This window comes from Periplaneta americana, chromosome 1, assembly GCF_040183065.1.
Source record: "Periplaneta americana isolate PAMFEO1 chromosome 1, P.americana_PAMFEO1_priV1, whole genome shotgun sequence".
NCBI classification, from domain to species: domain Eukaryota; kingdom Metazoa; phylum Arthropoda; class Insecta; order Blattodea; family Blattidae; genus Periplaneta; species Periplaneta americana.
Window position 1 is genome coordinate 165,890,169 of NC_091117.1, and position 21,168 is coordinate 165,911,336.

Genomic DNA, 21,168 nt, shown 5'->3' on the forward strand with positions numbered 1-21,168 from the left:
TGGTGTACTAAAAAGTAGTGACTTTCCGTTCTTTAAATATACGTGGTGTGTCTAAAAAGTTCGGTGAATGGTGTCATATCTGAACGGCAACTTGGCGCATGTGCTTGCGCATGCGCATGGTTCTTCAGAGACTTGGGGAGAATCGATACACAGCATGCAATGCATGTGACTGGCAGTGTAAACAGACTGCGACCAGTTGAACGTAGTCAGTGTGAGAGGAAGTGTCACAGCGCAATGGAGCAACGTGTAAACATCAATTTCTACTACAAATTGGGGAAGACTGCAACGGAGACACATGGAATGTTGGTGCAGGTGTACGGGAGGGAAGCCGTGAGCAGAAAATGTGTTTACGAATGGTTTAAACGCTTCCGTGAAGGGAAGGAAACAATTGAGGATGAGCCACGTTCAGGTCAGCCATCGACAAGCAGAACCCCAGAAATGATCGAGAAAGTGCGACAAATGCTGGCACAAGATCGGCGACTGACTCTAAGATTGATTGCGGAGGAATTGGACATTAGCAAGGACACGGTGCACACCATCGTCCGCGATGATTCGGGTGAGTGGAAGATCTGCTTCCGATTTGTGCTGCACAAGCTCACAGACGAGCAGAAAGCAAAACGGATGGAAAGTTCTGGTGATTTCATTTCTATGTGTGACCAGGATCCATTGCTTCTGAAAAACATCGTCACAGGAGATGAGACCTGGTGCTACCAGATCGATCCGGAATCAAAACGACAATCGATGTTATGGTGTTCACCGACTTCCCAGCGACCAAAAAAAAAAAAAAAAAAAAAGCCGTCTGCAAAACTCCATGGTGAAAACACTGTTGATCGCCTTCTTCGACAGCAACGGCATCATCCACAAGGAATTTGTTCCTGCAGGTCAAACCATTGATGCTGCAATTTACCAGTCCGTTTTGAACCGATTGCTACAGCGGATCCGGCGGGTTCGGCCAGAGTTACACAGGACTGGAAAATGGATGCTGCTCCATGACAATGCATCTGCACACTATGCGATCCGTGTGCGTGTACAAGTTATAATATTATAAACGTTAATCTAATGAATGCATTTATACACACATATACAATGTAAATGCATATATATTAAATAGTAATAATTAAAATGAAATTAAAAAATATATGTAATAATACTTACTTACTTACAAATGGCTTTTAAGGAACCCGAAGGTTCATTGCCGCTCTCACATAAGCTCGCCATCGGTCCCTATCCTGTGCAAGATTAATCCAGTCTCTATCATCACACCCCACCTCCCTCAAATCCATTTTAATATTATCCTCCCATCTACGTCTCGGCCTCCCTAAAGGTCTTTTTCCCTCCGGTCTCCCAACTAACACTCTATATGCATTTCTGGATTCACCCATACGTGCTACATGCCCTGCCCATCTCAAACGTACATGTAATAATAGAAAAACTTTTACAAAGGTTTAGAGTCCTTAGGCTAAGTCATTTGTTGAGTAATTATTACAATATTTTATTAATAGCTTTCCCATATGTGTAAGAAATGCACTCGCACAAAACAATTTTTGTTAAAAGTATGGCTTTGGATTATTTCATTCTCACCCCTTCAGTTAATTTTAACTATTTTATCTACGTGTTTGCGATAGTGTTAATGTAATGTTCATTCAATTTTATTCATGTTATGATTGAATGAAAAAGCACTTTTGCAGTTATTGACTAATTACATATATTAATATCAATTATTAAATGCATCTGTTAAGTAACCAATTGCAGTATCTTTTGCAAAATCTTGAATGTTTAATTTGACAATAATATTTCTATACCATACACTATAATACGTTAAAAGAATTTGCAATAGATTTGGGATCCTCTATTTTATAATCATTGGTTTTAATGAAAAAATATTTTCTTTCTTAGGATATATACAAGTTTAAATTTAATAATATTCCGAATAGGTTTAATTGTATTATCTGAATTTTGTACTTTTCTATTCAAATATATTCTATTTCCCTCTTTCATAATTTTTGATAAATTACACTGTACTTCTTGCAGTATTTAAGAACATGAGGATAATTACATTGCAACACATTACATATAGATTCTTCTTTTTAATACATGAGATTTTGAAGTCCCTGCGTTATTTACATTTTTTACTTTTGAATTTTTTCACAACATTGAGTGTAGAACATCCACTGAAGTGATTATAAAATTAAGTGAAAAATGCAATACATTTACTCTTAATATCAGTAGTACCATTACGATCCTTTCTTAGTTTTTAAATTAATATTTTTAAAATTGTTGAGTAACATTGGAAACACTTAGGATTTGTTTATCATGTTCAGACAAACCATTGATTATAGGTTCTGTCGAGTAGGAATTCAGTCTAATTCTGTGTACAAAACATTTATCAATGGCTGTGCTGCTTCAGCTTGTATGCTGTGGGAAAATGAGTCTACGACTAAGGTTTCCAGTTTCAAGGAGTGAATTTAATTTACTTTTACGGAAAAGTTCCGAGAGATAATCTATGTTTATGTCACTACAGATCACAAATTCCATATGAGATTTCTAAAGTCTTTTCTTTACAAATTCAATGTTGGCTATAAATATTAATAAATAATCTAAGAAATATGAATGTAGTTAGAACTCTGATTTACATTATAAAAAGCAAGAAGTTACATTCCTCCGCAAGATTCGAACTTTCGGTGATGGTTTTGTCGTCCAACGCACAACCACGGACCTATTCAATGCTTATGTTAATAACCTACAATTTAGCTGTAGCAATGTGGTGTCATAACATGGGGTTTGTTTACTTAATGTAATTAGATTTAATTTGATTATTTTCGCAACAATTGGACTTCCTATTATTTAGTTATTTAATTTGGGGTTGATTTATTAACTCTTACTGTGCAAGATGCCTGCTATTTCAATAATTCTATATCACGTTAAATAGTCATTGTCTACACTAAAGTATTATCGTCATCCCTCATTTCTCATCGTAATGGCGAACTGACGTGACATGAGACAGCGAGTTATAACTCTAGTTGAGGCTGGATATGGGGCTAGATCTGCTGGCCGTTTGGTCGGTGTTCGTGGAAGTACAGCCGCGAGGTGGGTTCATCGTGACCAAAATTTAGGGGAGGTCGAAAATCGCCCTATTCCTGGGCGTTCGCGGATTTCTTCATTGGAAGAGAATGCTCTCTTATTCGAGACAGTTCGACAGGACCCCTTTCTGACTGCTAACGAAATAAGAGCAGCATCTAACTTTCCCGGCTCTTCACAGACTGTGATCAGCAGGTTGAGGAACCGCGGTATTAGGAGCCGGAGGGCTGCGCAAATGGAAATATTGGGGGAAGCACAAGCTGTCGACCGTCTTGCCTTCGCCACCAATCGAGTGGATTTCGATTGGAGAAATGTAATTTTCTCCGACGAAACAACCATCTCGAGTGATTACGAAGGTCCTGTCCGTGTCTATCGTGAGGATGGTCTCCGACATGACCAGCGCTATGTGCACCGACGTGAAAGATCGGGGCGCTTTAGCATATCGTGTTAGGGGTGGATATCTTACGATGGACCTGGCGTTATAGAACGCATCGGTGGCCGGTTTAATGCGGGAACTTACGAGCACATTCTGGAAAATATATTCCTTCCCTCTGCCCGAGAACGTTTTCCCGAAGGAACATTGCTGTTCAAGCAGGATAACCATCCCGTGCACTATGCTGCAAGCATTCAAAGATGGTTTCAAAGGAGACCCGAGATCGAAATCATTAATTGGCCTCCGAAGTCGCCTGATTTGAATGTCATCGAAAATTTATGGGCGGAATTGCAAAAGAGAAGGATAGCCACCTATGCCCACCGACGCCCTCGAAATTGAGACAAATTGTGGGATCAAGTTGTTGACACCTGGGAAGATCTCGCCGGGGATCAGAACTTATTCCACAATCTCGTGACATCCATGCCGGATCGACTTAGAGCTGTAATAGAAGCTGATGGGATGTGGACAAGATTTTAAGTTAACAGGTCTCTTTTTGTTTCTTATGATTTTTGTTTGAGGAAGAATACTTTTAACTTCCAAGTAAGATTTATTTTTTTTTTTGACGAGGTTCAGCCCACTTGTAAGACCCAGAAATTGGGCATATATTATTCCATATTTTTCGACAAATTAGACAGTCGAGGAACTCTGAACAAATTAATTACACCTCAATAAAAAAAAAGTTTTACCCGGGATCGAACACGAGACGTTTCGGTTATATAGTTTATATAGTGGAACCGACACGCTACTATATGAGCTAACGAGACAAGACAGTGACAGCAGCAGTCCAGAATGTAGATCCCTTAGCAGGCATTTGCCATTCGGTACAGTGAAGCAATGATATTTTGTGACTCGAGCTATGTTGTGAAATCCTGGCCTTAAATGGCAGTGTTATTCGTGATCCTTATTCTGGTCCTTGTCCTTGTTGTGGTCCTTGTAACAATTCTTGTACTATTTGTCATGTTATGTATCGTTACGTCGATATCGAGTGAACCGCGCTGTAGAACTTTAACTTCCGACGACCAAGAATCGTCTCATTCTTTTTCAGGGTAACTGTACATTTTCCCAAAATAAAAACTGTTTAAGTGACCATCGGAGGAGGTTACTTTACAGTCGCTCAAAATGTACGCAACTCTTCACTGCAATGCACATATTCAAGGATGATGTGAGTATCTTACATTAAATTTCGAGAGTTAATATATCTCACTATAAAAATTGTGTATTTACATGTTTAGACATTTCGTACTTCAGTGTTCATTCATTATATTTGTTGAATGCAGGATACAGGTTTCATTGTAACCGCAGTATACTGCTCAGTGTTTACATTAGAGGCGTACTCCATCCTTTGCACGCCTCCTTCTCATACAGTCTATACCGCGTGCGCAGTAAACCTTGCGATTCTCGTGGCAATTCCACGAAGTCTAGTCATAAGTTTTATACAACTATGTTCACACAATATTATTCAAAACGTAATAAAAATTAAGAGGTATTTTTTTAAAATTATATTGACGTAACGTTAGAGTGTTAGTTGGGAGGCCGGAGGGAAAAAGACCTTTGGGGAGGCCGAGACGTAGATGGGAAGATAATATTAAAATGAATTTGAGGGAGGTGGGATGTGATGATAGAGACTGTATTGGTCTTGCTCAGGATAGGGACCTATGGCGGGCTTATTTGAGGGCGGCAATGAACCTCCGGGTTCCTTAAAAGCGTAACGTTATTGAAAGACATACGTTTTAAGAGGTAATGTTAGATATCACATAATATAATATTATAAGAATATAATAACCTTTTAAGAGGTAATGTTATGAAAGTATTAAATAATAACTGAGTACTAAGGAGGAGTGATTTTGTTCTTACTGCGAAAAAAATTAATCTTACCTTTTCTTTACATCGATTGGTACTGAGTTTTTCTTGTACAGTTCTCATTTAAGTATACTAATTATGTGCAATGTGAGATATGACGGATAAACTATCATTGAATCTACAGAGTGGTGCACGAAATTTCTTATAATTTAAGTAGTATCTTATCACGAATAGTAGACTATACTAGTAAGGCATCGACGTTAGTAATGTGCAAGCATATGCAGTACTTCATGAAAGTTACGCTAGGGAATAACAATTAATAGTAATTCGACGGAAGTGACGACATACACATTGTTGTGTAAGATGGCGGTGAACGGACGATTGGATAGAGAGCAGAAGGTGGAAATGTCAAATTTTTTTTTTATTTTTGGCAGAAACAAAGTGTGTGAAAGAGATTCTGAGACGCTTTCTTAACTTTGGGCTCTCTGTAGGTGGTTTACAGACTGTCACAACAATTCAGAATTATAATATTATGTTGTTGAAAAAGCGATTCAGTGAACAGTGAGCACTACATATTGTTCATGATCTTGTGAATCAATAAAATTTCATCCTTCCAACTCTTCATCAACAGATCTCTCAATAGACTCAATGGTTTATGCAGATGAAGCACTGTCCACACACTGCGAACATTGTTCTTGATTACGTAAAGGAAACATTCGGGCTACACGTAATACCAAATCAGTTTCCAGAACACCGTGATGGTGGTGGAATGTGCCCCCTCCTACGGCTCGAGCATTAGCTACTTAAATGTACAATATCATTTTGTTATATTTTTATTTATCAGTACATGAAAACGGGGTTTTATGCTGTTGGCAGCTGGAAGGAACAGTACTGATCGTAATGAAACATCAGTTACAGATGTTCGATGCCTGCATTTATTAAAGTTGATTATAGAAAACAGTTACTCACGAATATAAATGTTGAGCCAAACATAGCAATCATTTTCACAATCAGCCTGTGTATGTATTTATTCACACTGCGAGTGGGTATATACCCGATAGTCGTCGATATTATTGCTAAGGTTTAGTATTGTAAAACTCAACCAGGCTGGTAATATTCAAACGGTCTTTAGCCCTTGGGTCACATTGAAGATCAATAAGTTGGAGCTGTAAATGGTTAAATGTTAAATGTTATGTTTTATTTAACGATGCTCGCAACTGCCAAGGTTATATCAGCGTCGCCCGTGTGCCGGAATTTTGTCCCTCAGGAGTTCTTTTACATGCCAGTAAATCCACTGACATAAGCCTGTCGCATTTAAGCACACTTAAATGCCATCCGGAATCGAAACTGCAACCTCGGGCATAGAAGGCCAGCGCTATACAGATTGCGCCAAACAGGCCGACCTGTAAATTGTATGACACTGTTTCAATTGGTGTTGAAGGAATTTATTATAACTTTAAACTTCTTTCCAATTAAGACAAGATCTTGGAACCTAGAATTAAATTCATTTTGAATTTCAATTAATATTTGTACATAATCGTTTAACATGGCTTCGTCACGAGCAGTTTCTATCGTTCGAAAGTGAGCCATATTACCTTCCCGAAACTGACTTACGAAAAGTGTAAGTTTACGACTGAAATCTCGTAATTTATTCAACATACCAACAATTAGCTGGCCTTTTATACCTGAAGAGAGATATTTAAATTGTTGAAGAATAATAAATTCTAACGTATCCTACCTCATGTAATAATGCAATTCCTGAACCTTTTTACTGCGATCTTCACCAACAAAACCAATGTATCTCTATGTGTGGACTAGTAATGACGCATTATGTTATGTTTTCCTCTTTCTTTCAAACTTTTGTGCCAGATAAGTATTAACTCCAGCTGCTATGAAAAAATAAGCATTTTCCCATGCAATATTGAAAGAATTTGCCTGATGATCACTTTTCCGTCTTTTAGATTCCTCCATTATGTAGCCGTAGATAGGCAAAGTAAATAACTACTGTTAATACATACTACACCAGATAGCTGCGTGGACTATCCTCTACCTATAGCAGGCCTACGTTATTCCGACGTACCTTTCCTGCGAGCTGTTAGACGGCTCTCCCGCTCTGAAGGAGCGGCCGCGCTCAATGAACGCCGTTTGTGCAGGCCTGATATAGACAGTACATCTCAGCAATGGACTTCACATGGATTATGTAGGTTTCACTTACATTATCTCGTCTAGAATAATGGTTTCTGTACTAAGGAAGCCTTTCATACGTAACAACCACTAACTGCTGAATAAGAAAGAAAGACATTTTATTCATATCTGTATTTAACGAACAGCCTCATTTGTGTAGTTTATTACAACAAATATTACATGCAGTAATAACTTCATTTAATTTTAAAATTAAAGTCATAAAATGTAATACATCAGGACTGTCGCTGGGCAATAACCTGAACACACGTTTCAGCGTCACATTGTTGACAAGTAACTCCATCTGTAAGGAGAACCATAAAGCATCTAATAGATGCTATAGAGTTACCAACAACGAAAAAAAAAAAAGAAAGATATAAAATGTAGATTAGCTTCAAATGTTAGAGTAAGTGAACTGCTGTGGCATACCTCTCCCTTGCACAGAAAGCTTGAGAGAAAGGAAATCCTAGATTTAGTCAGAGCGCTCTAGCACTGGCTGGTGCAATACCACATCTATGCAACCTGTATCCGTTAATTTTACTACAGAAAAAAGTATTAAAAATTTGCTTAAAAAAGCAGAAAGATTACTGAACTGTATTGTTGTTTAAACATTTCAAAGTTTCAACATTAAACAAATTTATTATTTTATTTTATTAAAATATTTTCACAGAAATCTTAATAACTTTGAAAGGTATGTACAAAATATAGAACTAAAAATACGTATTCTCTGCGTTTGTCTGATCCTAAATGTAAAACCAATGCAACTTTTTATCATAGCATGAGTCAAGGTCCCAGATTATTAAACAAATTTTATTCTAATATTATTTTAACCACGAAACCTCTCCAAATTGGTAAAAAAATAAAATATTGTATTGGATTAATAGTTTTGGTTGAAACATATTAAATACTATTTAATCTGTATTCACTCTCAATTTTAAATTTATTTTTGTCTGTATTGGAATCCCCTCCTGAGCACGAGTCTTGCTCATTCAGGAGTGGGCTAGTTTATCTTTCATTGTATTTATTAACTTGTATTCATTTCAAACTTACTAGCAATGAAATAAATAAATAAATAAATAAATAAAGTTCAGGGAAGGGACTACAGATGATAGAAGCTACCTAAAACACATGAAATCTCATTTTTCATAATTTTGTGGCATAGCTCCCTCTTGCTTATTTGAAGGTTTCGTAACAAGCTGTTTTTACGGTGATGAGTTGTTAGCCCTTCGCCCAACCCCCAAGCTGGAGGACCACCCCTCATCGGTTGTCCGCGACTGCTTATTCAATATATTCACAGCTACCCTCTATATGTGGAGGCCGTCTCCTCGATCCGCAACCTGAGGACGCGCCATGCCGTGGTGATAGTTTGAGACGGGCAGGGCATGTAGCACGTATGGGCGAATCCAGAAATGCATATAGAGCATACCTGCACAAACAGCGCTCAACGAGCGCCCGCGCTCCTTCGGAGCGGGAGAGCGGTGTTTACCGCTCGCCGAAACGGAGGGGAAAATACGTCAGAATGATATAGACTTGCTATATAGGTAGAGGAGAGGGAAACGACCACTCAATTATCTAGTGGAGTGCAATGTGTAGGCCTATTCTCAGTAACTGTTTCATGTTGCTTACCTACTGCTACAGTACAGTATGGAGGAATCTAAAAGACGGAACATAACATTTAACGATTTACAGCTCGAACTTATTGATCTTCAATATGACCTAAGGGCTAAAGATCGTTTGAATAATACTACTAGCCTGGTTGAGTTTTACAAGACTAAACATTAGTAATAATATCCACGACTACACAGGCTGGCTGTGAAAATGATTGCTATGTTTGGCTCAATATTTATATTTGTGAGCAACTGTTTTCTATAATCAACTTTAACATCGAACATCTGTAACTGATGTTTCATTACGATCAGTAGGCTACTGTTCCTTTCAGCTGCCAACAGCATAAAACCTCGTTTTGATGTACTGATAAATACAAATATAACAAAATGCTATTGTACATTTAAGTAGCTATAGAATTTCTATTATTTCTGTAAAATAAATATTTCTTTATTAATTAATAATAGTCCAAGATAGCTTTGCAAACACTGAACGGGAATTCATTTCATGAACACTCGTAATAGTACTTCCTTTTATGTATATTTTGTACGAGATCCACCCCTTCTTCCAGTCCATCCTTATACAGAGCGCAGCTAATATTTGTATTCCGCTCATGAGCCGTGAGCCGGCTCGGAGAGTGCAAACCTTGTGTAGGCCTGATATAGAGTGTTAGTTGGGAGACCGGAGGGAAATGGACCTTTGAGAAGGCCGAAACGTAGTTGGAAGGATAATATTAAAATGGATTTGAGAGAAGTGGGACATGATGATAGAGAGTGGATTAATCTTGCACAGGATAGGTACCGATGGCGGGCTTATGTGAGGGCGGCAATGAACCTTCGGGTTCCTTAAAAGCCATTTGTTTCTATGTATGCATGTATGCATAGCCTATATGTATGTAGTTGAAAGGTGACAATAAAGCTTATAGTGAAGGTTTGTCGTCGGAAGGATTTTCACTAATAATAATAGCATAATAATATTATACTGGTCAATTTTTTCTACTAATTGACCGTCGCCATTTTTCACCAATTCTTACTTGATATTCCGAATTATTTAATAGCTGCTATTCAATCATCCTCAACAATTACACTGAATCCTTCATTTATTGTATCTCTCATTAAGCGGCATGTCATAAAACAACTGCTATTTAATTAACATGAACCCTTCAATACGAATTATTTAGTAATATTGATTATGAAAAGTATCATTCTAATTACATTGTAATGCCTAAAATAGATACGATGCGATCTTTTTCTTCTACTGCTATCCACATTTCGTTATTGGTTTCTGTTCCATCCGTCTACACATCTGCAGCATATCCATCCATTCACCAGCCCCACACACACAACTAAATACATAACATTCATACAATCACCTGTCTGTCCACACATACACCCATTATTCAATCTACCCACATTCACAGATTCAACTATTCATCTTCCAGTTTGCTCACGCTCTTCTCCAAACATGTAGTGATGCACCGAGACACCCACCCATCTGTTCAATAATACACTTCCCACCTGCTCATCATTACTTTAATTTCAAACAGGACACTGATTATTGTGAAATATTCTTATTCCGTTACTCGGCTATTACATAATAACTGGCGCTTCACTGGCTGAAACGTGTACAGACACCACCCTCTTCTCAATGCAAAACATCAGTGAACGAGCAGTATGTGAAAGGATAAAATCCGGTCCAGACGCTTATTTGACGTTTTACCACAGTCTAGTGAAGCTCAATAAGTAGGAAATATGCATCCATAGTTAGTTGCTAACCACTAGAATCGCCACTATCGCCTCATCACAGACAATGCGAAATAGTACCGGCACAGTCTATTGTTGTTAGTACCCTCAAAACTCAAGCTTCGTGACTGTATATACGAGTACTAGACTGTTTTACTTGCAAATGCAAAACGTTGCAAGTAAGGAGTAGTATGTGGACCGTGAAACAGTGTTGCCATATTTAGCTAAATCTAGGGAATTTTGAATCAGTCTCGGCGACAAATTTTGTAAAATACGATTAGCGACTTTTCTGCTGATTTTTATATTCTTACACTTTTTCCTTTCTTTCAAGTTAAAACATTCAACTGAAGTCGTGCACTTCTCTTTCAGAAGAGGCACGGGTGCATGTTGAGTAGTCTAATGATTCATACGGGAAAGCCCTGAGCGCATATATTTGTGATCAGTGATCAGGGTGAAAGATGCTGATTCAATGATTCTCACGGGTTAGATCTCTCTCTCAATGCTACTGCTCCAACATCGATAAACGGTGGCAACTTTGATTGACACGTGACGAGTCGTGAACTCCAGCTAATTCTTGGTTCTTCCCCGCAACGTGGGGATTTCCACTCCGAACCGGCCCGAAACAATTGAGTTTTGGAATTTTGTGCCGACAGTTCGTGTGAAGCAAATGAGACTGTAGTTTTTTTATGGTTTTAATATATTTTAATATAATATAAGATTTAGTGTTAGATTTCACAAAAAAAATTGAGGTCAAACGCTTGGGTGAAAATTTCCACACTGCCAGAAAGTGTAGTATCAATGATTGGATCAAGTGCAGTGTATTCACAATCAGCTGTTTCCACACCTTCCACCTCAACATCACAGCCATCAACAATACAACCAAACTCCGCATAAGAGGATCATGACAAGGAAATTATATTTTCCTCCGCATATATGTTTTTCTTTTTATTTAGTTATATTTATTATTAATTTTTAGCGACATTTCTAGGGATTTTTTAACAAACTTTGGAGAGATTTAGCTACTTTTTGTTGAAAAGTTAGCGAGATTGTAGGGCGATATCTTGGCAACAGTGCAGTGCCATGAATCTGAGCGATTTTCAGAACTGAATGCCTCCATCGCAGTGTTCAGTCTTCGTTTTGCACGTGCAAGTAAAACGTCAAGTAAGCTGTTACGTCTGGACCGGGCTTTACACTTCGGTAACCAAGGCTGTCATGAAAATAAACTTTCATCTGCATGTTTGATTAGGCTAAATGTGAATTTAATGTTGTTTATAATCTTAAATGTATACATAGAAAATGTTGACTAAAGTAATGATTTTCTGATGACGAATTTTAAAGAGCTGATATTTGTGTATTGCTAAGCTTGACTAATTTGCCGTATTATTTTTGTAACATTCAACAATTTACGAGTAAATAACGATAAAATATTTTAATCTTTTAGTAGAAAATATACTACGAATTTTCTTGCTTCAATCTTCATGGAACTGTCGTCACAGGTGGATCTCATATCAGTTCAGGCCTAATCTGAAAAAGAGAAAGTTTGATACAATTTGTTTATACATTACGGCTGTTAATATAATAAACCGTATTTTTGTTTTTTATCTGTATATACTTTAAACAAACTGATTGTTACCTATTTATGCAGGTTCTATACACAGGTCTGTCGGACACAGCTACGTTCATCCTTTTCAATTGGCATGTGGGTCTGGAAATAATCTTCTTCTCTGGGTACACCGCCTGTAGCAGACCAGAATGCAGATTTAAATACCTGTTTTCTATTTGTTAAATGGCAGGCATATAGAGCATTTAAGTGACAAAACTTGTATTTTCATTAAATGTAATAATATTGAATCGAACTAAATATCCATAAATAAATTATTATCAGATTACCAGGTAACAATTGGCATTCATACAGTCCTCTTTGTAGATTGAAAACTCAAAAAAGTTACATATCCATTGTTCAAGAATTAAAACAGAAAATCAATATCCCGAATTTAAAAGAAAACTTACAAATTAAACCAAACCCTTTAACTCTATTAAATATAGAATATAATCTAAATTTAACGGAAGAAATACTGAAATCAGAAGTAAACACTGAAATGCTGAAACAATTGTCTTTAGAGACAATTAATATTAGGTACCCTCCACAAAACTGGCTTCATTTATACACCGACGGATCCTTGATCTCCAGAGAACAAGGTGCCGGTGCAGGTGTTACGTGCTATCTCTTCTCACTTTATAGATCTCTTGGATATGGAACAATAAGTTTTGATGGTGAAATCATTGCAATAAGTGAATGTCTCAGGAATCTTCTATGCCACATCAATAAATTTAAGAATGCAGTTACATTGTCAGACTCCAAAGCAGCTATTCTATCAATCGTCTCTAAACACACACCTTCATCTCAAACAGCAGAAATAACTAAAATGCTCTCTCAATTATTATCACTCAATAAAAGAATTGTATTCCAATGGATACCATCCCATTGTGGAATCCTGGGAAACGAGAATGCGGATGCTTTAGCAATGAAGGGCACCACTGCTACTTACAGACCTGTTACTAAATCTACGTATTACTCTGTGAAGAGATTTATTAAATCTACATACTTAGACTTCAACAAACAAAATTTAATAACTCGATCCCAAGGGAAAAAATGGAACTCTCTGCATCAAAATCCACAGTTAATTCACGATTTACCACGAAAATCGTCTGTAGCTGCATTTAGATTGGCAACAGGCCATGATTGTTTGGCCAAACACCTGCATAGAATTGGAATATATCAGTCCCCTAACTGCCCATTGTGCAACTCAAACCAAGAAATGGATTCGGAACACCTCAAAATCTGTGCTTCAGTGGCTAGTCATGATAATATCTTTGAAAAATATTGGAGTGCAAGAGGTCAAATGACTTTATTGTCAAACGCCTGGCATTAGAAAACAACAACAACATAAATAAATTATTCATTACTAGGCTTCGTATTCCAGCTACCTATAAACAGGAATGAAGTTGCCTCATTCGAAGTATATGTGACGTCACAGCGCAGGTATAAGTACGTTCTTATAAAAATAGTTACGCATCCTCTGCCCTCTTTCTCTAGAAAGTCAAAATCGGGACGCAATCATAGTGAGTAGTCTTATCGATCACTGTTCTTACTAGTCGTATTATTTAAATAACTACATCTTTGTTGCTGATTGAAGGTTCATTGCAGAGATAAAATGCCTTAGGTTAGACGCTCAAGCGTGTAATATTGCAGGGTATAGTTGAGGATATTTGAACTAATATATTTCACTGTCAATATATACAACATTACACATAAATTGTGTAAAATAAACGTAAAAGTGACAAAAACAGTGCACTGAAAGACACTGCAATACCAAAGGGCACAGAGAGTGTGTTGAACGTAATCAAAAAGAAGCAGTACCATCAAAATCGGAAAATTATGAAGATATTAACTCGACGTTTAGCATAGATTTGTGTAGCCTACCATGTTGTTCAGTGCCAACATTCCAATTAATGAATTAGGGGAGAGTCTGGTAGTATCGGACATCGGGTAGTATCGGACAGTGCGTTTTTTCATCTACCACCTATGGTAGTACCTGAATGACATGGTTACGTTTCTCTGTGCGACATCACAGAAACGTAACCATGTCAATCAGGTACTATCATCGTGTGGTAGATGAAAGAAACTTACTGTCCGATATTACCCGATGTCCGATACTACCCGACTCTCCCCTAAATAATCTACATTTTAGGGAATTTCTAGAAAAGTACATATAAAATTAGTGGGTTTTCAGTGTTGTACGATATGCAATATCCTAATGAAACATGAAAAAATATCAGACAATAGGAATATCTTGTACTACATTATACACCAATAACGTGATGTGCTATTGAAAGAATTTCTTGCAGTATGAAATCATTTCTAGCGACATCCGCATATGTTCAAGTTCCGTAACTTACGAATGCACGTTATTATTCACTGCAAAGATCACGACGAAAATGAACATCACGGCTCAAGCATGTGTTTACTAGTATAGCATCAGAATGTCGGGAGTTGACTGTACTCCACGAACACGCAACGACGACGTGTTTGTTTATGGTCTTATCCCTTGCATTACCTATGTTCGGCGTACTGTATACGCAATGTGTCTTTAACTTCAGTCTTTAGGTTGCTGGAATACTAAGCCTATTCATTACAATCAGTGATGAAATTGATCCGCTGAATTCTCGATACTAAACCAGTTTTTTAATTAGAGATCACTTCGTTTTCTTCATCATATAATAGGCCTAAACGTTATTTCCTAGTCACAGATAACAAACGATTTGAGGCCTAACAAGCCTATTCAGTCAAATAGGCTAAAAGTCCCATACAGGTTGTTACGGTATCTTTTCTTTTATGAAAGAATAAAGATGTTGTAGCTACTTTCGGTATAATTTCAATCATTACAAGAAAAAATGATGAAATTATACTAAAAGTAGCTTTGAAAATCAAGGGAATTAAAAGTGACAATACTTATTTCTTTCTCCTGCAAAACCTTTTTAAAAATACATGGCGGATTTCAGAGGGGCTGCGACGGACACTCCATCACCACTGTTTGTGTCAGAATGATCCTTTGCAATTATCGTATCCACATTTTTGTTTTCAAAATCTAACTCTACACTGTATTTACTTTTGACCGGTAATGGAGTTATTAGTTAAAACACACCCATGGAACTAACCCTAATAATATGAATATTTTTTTCTTTGCAACTTTATGAAACTCTTTACTAATATTATTAGAAATGCTTACTGATATTATGAGGTTCTACACCAGCGGTGACCAAAGCGGGTGCCGTTATTACATCGTGTAATCACAGACATTCAAACGGCTACGAGGAGGTTCCTGTACATTGCCGTGTTTTTCATTCACGTACTGAAGGCAAGCAGTGGTGGTATCATATCGCTGTACAAACTCTGTCTCTAAGCAGTAAGAGGTGGTTTCGTAAAGAATGAGAAGGAGAACTTTTTTGTTGTTCTGTCGGACAAAATGTAATATGTTTACTTTGCTCAACGGTTAAATTAAGAGTATATAGAAACATTAATTGCCACGCTGAATAATGTATTATTATTATTATTATTATTATTGTTATTATTATTATTATTATTATTATTATTACTGACCACTAAGTATGTGTTTCTATAATTCTTCTGTACGTGCTTGAATATTGATATTTTTAGATCTTCTCCAAAGAATGATAAAATTATTAGGTTTTATCTCAATTTTAATCTTCTTAATCTTTAGATTAGGGTAACTATTTATTAGTTATTCATTTAATAATAATAATAATAATAATAATAATAATAATAATAATAATAATAATAATAATAATATTGTAGAAAAACTGATTCAATATTATGTGTCAACGAAGTGTTAAACGCCAGGAATTGACGTCTTAAATCCTAGCCAGGAAGAGAAAGATGAGATAAATAAATGTAAGAAAGTCAGCTACCTAATGGGGTTTGAAATATCTCGTGCTCTAAAGACTTTTAATAGATCAGAATTTCTCAAATGAGTAACGATTAAAATAGCTTAAATAACTTGTCCATAAGAAGTTTTTAATTTTGAAAAACTACGAATTTCGTGACCAAGTATCGAGAGAAGAATTTATAAAATTCCTGATTATATTCAAGAGGAAGGTTAAAAACGAAGCAAGAAAAATCGTATATTATTCAGTGGCTCTTGATGATAGCAGTGACATTACTGATACAGCAAAGTTTAAGATTTTTATCCGCGGGATTGATCAAGATTTTAGTACAGGAACCACCACTGGTTGTAGTTTTCCTGCCAAGTACCTTTCCTCCGTCTCCTTACTTCATAGGCTGTCTGTCGCATGTAATCACTGCAGCTCGAGTTTTGGTCACCGCTGTTCTACACTAATAACTAATACTATTAAGTAATAATTTTGTAAAACAGAACACTAGGAATATTAGTTAATATTATAACCTATTTATTGTTGTTTAGTTAACTGTCCGAAAACAGGTCTGAATCTCACAAGTGATACCAAGAAGTCACAACTTACGAGGCAACTAGGCCAGGAAATAATAGGGTAAGATGGTTAGTTCTTTTTCCCCTCCATTGCATACATCACCGACTAGCTACATACTGTATTACACTGGTCAGACTTCAGATGCATACAAACAATTTGTTCTTTCTCTGACATTATATTGTCAAGTGAGATGTATTGCTTGATAATATACGTACATATCAGATAACGTTAATATTAATAATATTAGTAACATTAACGAACGAACACAGATATCTCAAGAAACACATCTGGTATTTATAGACTTGGCTAAAGCATATGACACTATCCCCTTAATAAAATTATTCCAAGTGTTAGATGAGTCACAGGTCAATCCATCAACAATAAGAGCAATTAAAGAATTATATCATAATGCACAATCCAGGATTAAGCAAGACTCAGATCTTAGTGAAAATTTTAAAGTTAATAAAGAACTACGACAAGGCTGTAATATGTCACCAGTGTTGTTTAATATATATATGGATACTGCTTTGACAACATGGCGAAGAAAATGCAGAAATATGGGAATGCCTGTTGAGGATGATAAAATGCTGTTAACACTTCTCTATGCTGATGATCAGGTGATAATTGCCCAAGAGGAGGAAGATATAGAATACATGATGAGAAAATTACACGAGGAATACATAAAATGGGGTTTGACAGTAAACTGGGATAAAACTGAATATTTGTGTATAGGGGGTATAAGTAAAAATTTGAATTTGAGTAATAATATAACAATAAAATCATGTAATGAATTCAAATATTTAGGAGCAAAATTTGATAATACAAGAAGATATGAAAATATGATGAACTCAAGAATAATTAACGCCAGGAAAGTTACAGGAACACTAAATTCTATTCTATGGCAGAAGAATATTGGGACAAAAACAAAAATGATGATATATGAATCCATAGTTATAAGCACATTACTCTATGGATGTGAAGTTTGGCAGATACCTGAGCGTATGAAAAATAAGCTTCTATCTACTGAAATGGATTTCCTGAGAAGATCAGCCATGAAGTCAAGACTAGATTGGGTCAAGGACGAAGATATTAGAAGACTTGTGCATAAAGAAAAAACACTCATTGAAGAAATACAAAGAAGACAATTGATTTGGTACGGACATGTTCAGCCGATGGAAAACGAAAGACTGCCGAAAACTATCTTGAAATGGGTTCCAAATGGGAGAAGAAGAAGAGAACGACCGCAAGATACATGGATTAAAGGAGTTAAAAACGCTATGTCACAGAGAGAGTTACAAGAAGGTGATTGGGAGGACAGAAGAAGATGGCAACTAGGATCCGGAAGGCGACCCTTCTCGCTGTGAAGCCGGATATATATTTCTTTTTTTAGTAGGTTATTTTACGACGCTTTATCAACAGCTTAGGTTATTTAGCGTCTGAATGAGATGAAGGTGATAATGCCGGTGAAATGAATCCGGGATCTAACACCGGAAGTTACCCAGCATTTGCTCATATTGGGTTGAGGGAAAACTCCGGAAAAAACCTCAGCCAGGTAACTTGCCCCGACCGGAATCGAATCCGGGCCACCTGGTTTCGTGGCTAGACTCGCTAACCGTTACTCCACAGGTGTGGACAGCCGGATATATATAAACATTAAATTTATTAGTTTTACGTAACAAGACCTCGGCATAAATACTCGTAAAATTTTCATTTCTTATTTCAATATAATGCTGCATTAATTTGCGAAATTGGAAAAAAAAATCTTATTGCGAGCAATTCATTTCGTATGCTGTATGTATATGAAGAATACAATTCCGTGCATTATTTATTTTTAATAAAGTGTTAACTAATAAAGTCATACTAATAATTTATTATAGCATTTCTGTAGGTGCTTACCCTGAGTAGGCGTAGTAATAACCATGTACAACATAATATAAATACCCCAGCCAATATAAGTAAGCCGATCTTAATATCGGTGTTTTCATCTGTTGTGGTGGCTTCCGCATGGCAGTCCATAGAAATTCGCATCTTAGTTATAATTATGTTTTACGTATTCGTAACTGTTATCAGTCTTTCAGTTCTGAATTTCGAGACGTCAGCAATGTTGCCATGATTTCGAATCATATTGTTGTTTTATTACGTAGTGCCGCCAACTATTACGTAAGACTATTCTTGAACAAGGAATAATCTCACCATGAATTTTCAATATATGGCCGTGTCTCAAAGCTACCTTTTCAGCTGAAGTGAACTAGATAGAGTCTAAAAAGCCGGATGTAATGTCAGAAGTTATGATCCAAAGCTACATAGTGCATAGCAATGAAGTAAACGAAAATGCTGGATTGATGACTTGTTCAATAAATAAAATGGATACCTCAGCAGTCATCAGCAATTGGGGTTATGAAATCTCAAGATGCTTTGGAAGTGAAATAATGTAATTATAATTTAGAATAATATGTTATTTTGAACATTGACATTGTTAGTACCTTCTTTACAATATTTTAAACATTATTGTAATATATTAGGCCCGTATCTTTTCCACATAACTCGTAATGAAACTGCATTAGGACACTGGCTTCTTAATTCGGTGTTGTACCCAGGATATAGGAAATTATCTGTTACAAGTATGGACACTTCGCGTCGGTACCTTTGATGTAGCAGGACTGATTTCAATGACCTTCAAACCAGCTTGAGCGTGAAATTCTGTTTTTTTCCCTAGAGTTGGCGCTGACATCACACCAGCTAGCAGTTGACACAGCGGAATATAACAGACATACAATTAATATTTCTAGGTACATTATTACTCAAAATAAATTGGACCGATGAAATAATAAATCCGTCATTATCTGTAATATCTAGATTCTAGAGTTCCTTTATAATGAGAGTTGAGATGTTGAGCCTATCAACAATTAAAATATGTAATGATTTGATAGCGCTGAAAATGGAAAAACAAAACTTCTATGAGAAGTAAAACGATATGCCTACATATTGTATACAAATATTAAACGAATTTGATACATAATTTTATATCAGACATAAAAAATTATTATTACAACTAGTTTATCACTGAGAAATAAAGAAAAGCTGTTACCTTGAATTTATTTGAATCAAAACGTTACTGGGTTATGCAATAAGGTGGGCGATGTTTAGATCCTGTGTCTCAACCAACGAGCTAGATACTATAGAGAGGCTAAAGACCTCTGAAAGTTGAAGACAATTGAACATTGGTCCTCCATATTTTGATTAGTCAAAACAAAGAGGCGTGGCTCGGATGTTGTAGGAAATGACTGCGATAAAGGTAGTATTATTGTGAATGGAGTTACATATTAAGACTATGTAAAAAGTAAAACACACAGAAAACTTTACGTTTTATAACAACTGTATGCCTATGTTTTATTAATTTCACTAAATATAGCCCAGATATTAAATGACAAGCTATACTCAATGCAACCAAAGCAAAGCACCTAAAGACGGATGAATGTATTCGGCAGAAGAAAAATAAATACTTTTTTTACTTCGTCACAAATTTAATTACCTTACAGCTAATCTAACCTAATATGAAATCATGTAATTCAGTGCTCACCAGGTGATTTCAAGAAAGACGACGTATGTAACTAATAGGAGTAAAATATAGGAAAGATAGTGACTAAAATTAAAAGAAAGTCCAATAATTAAGTTATTGAGAAAAATTCATTTGAAATTGGAATTAACACAGAGAACTTTTGAAAACTGCAATTATTAAAACTACAAATAACCTCTTAGCATGCAACATAATAATTAAAGAATGACACTAATAGAAAGTTACTCATGATCATAACTCACCACATTTATTGAAACGATAAGATACTTACGATTAACATTGTTATCAGAAACAACAGGAGCCACAGCTAGCTACACTTCTTTTCGCGTGATGGAGACATCGTGTAGTCTAATATAATTTGAAACAAATATTGTTGCGTGATGAAGACATCTGTAGTCTAATTTAATTTGAAACAAATATTGTTGCGTGATGAAGACATCGTGTAGTCTAATATAATTTGAAACAAATATTGTTGCGTGATGAAGACATCGTGTAGTCTAATATAATTTGAAACAAATATTGTTGCGTGATGGAGACATCGTGTAGTCCAGGGGCGTATTTTGCGGACTACCGGGGCTACCGGCGGTAGCCCAAGGAAATTACAAAAGAAAAAGTTTATAATATAACATAATGTAATAATTTTGTATTACCGTATTAGTTTTACCACAGTAATTAAAATTAAAGTAATTGTTAGATTTATATGCGCTCTCTGCTCTCGAAAAGAA

The 21,168-nt window shown here is 36.2% G+C and overlaps 1 long non-coding RNA gene across 1 annotated transcript; it reads right to left on the bottom strand.

Moving 5' to 3' along the window:
• Positions 1-12,098: 12,098 nt before the first annotated feature.
• Positions 12,099-18,966, bottom strand: LOC138709359 (uncharacterized). Its single transcript, XR_011334918.1, has 3 exons — positions 18,763-18,966; positions 12,473-12,576; positions 12,099-12,363 (listed from the first exon to the last, which is right to left on the bottom strand). It is a non-coding gene; the product is annotated as an uncharacterized lncRNA (long non-coding RNA).
• Between the last annotated feature and the right edge of the window lie 2,202 nt (positions 18,967-21,168).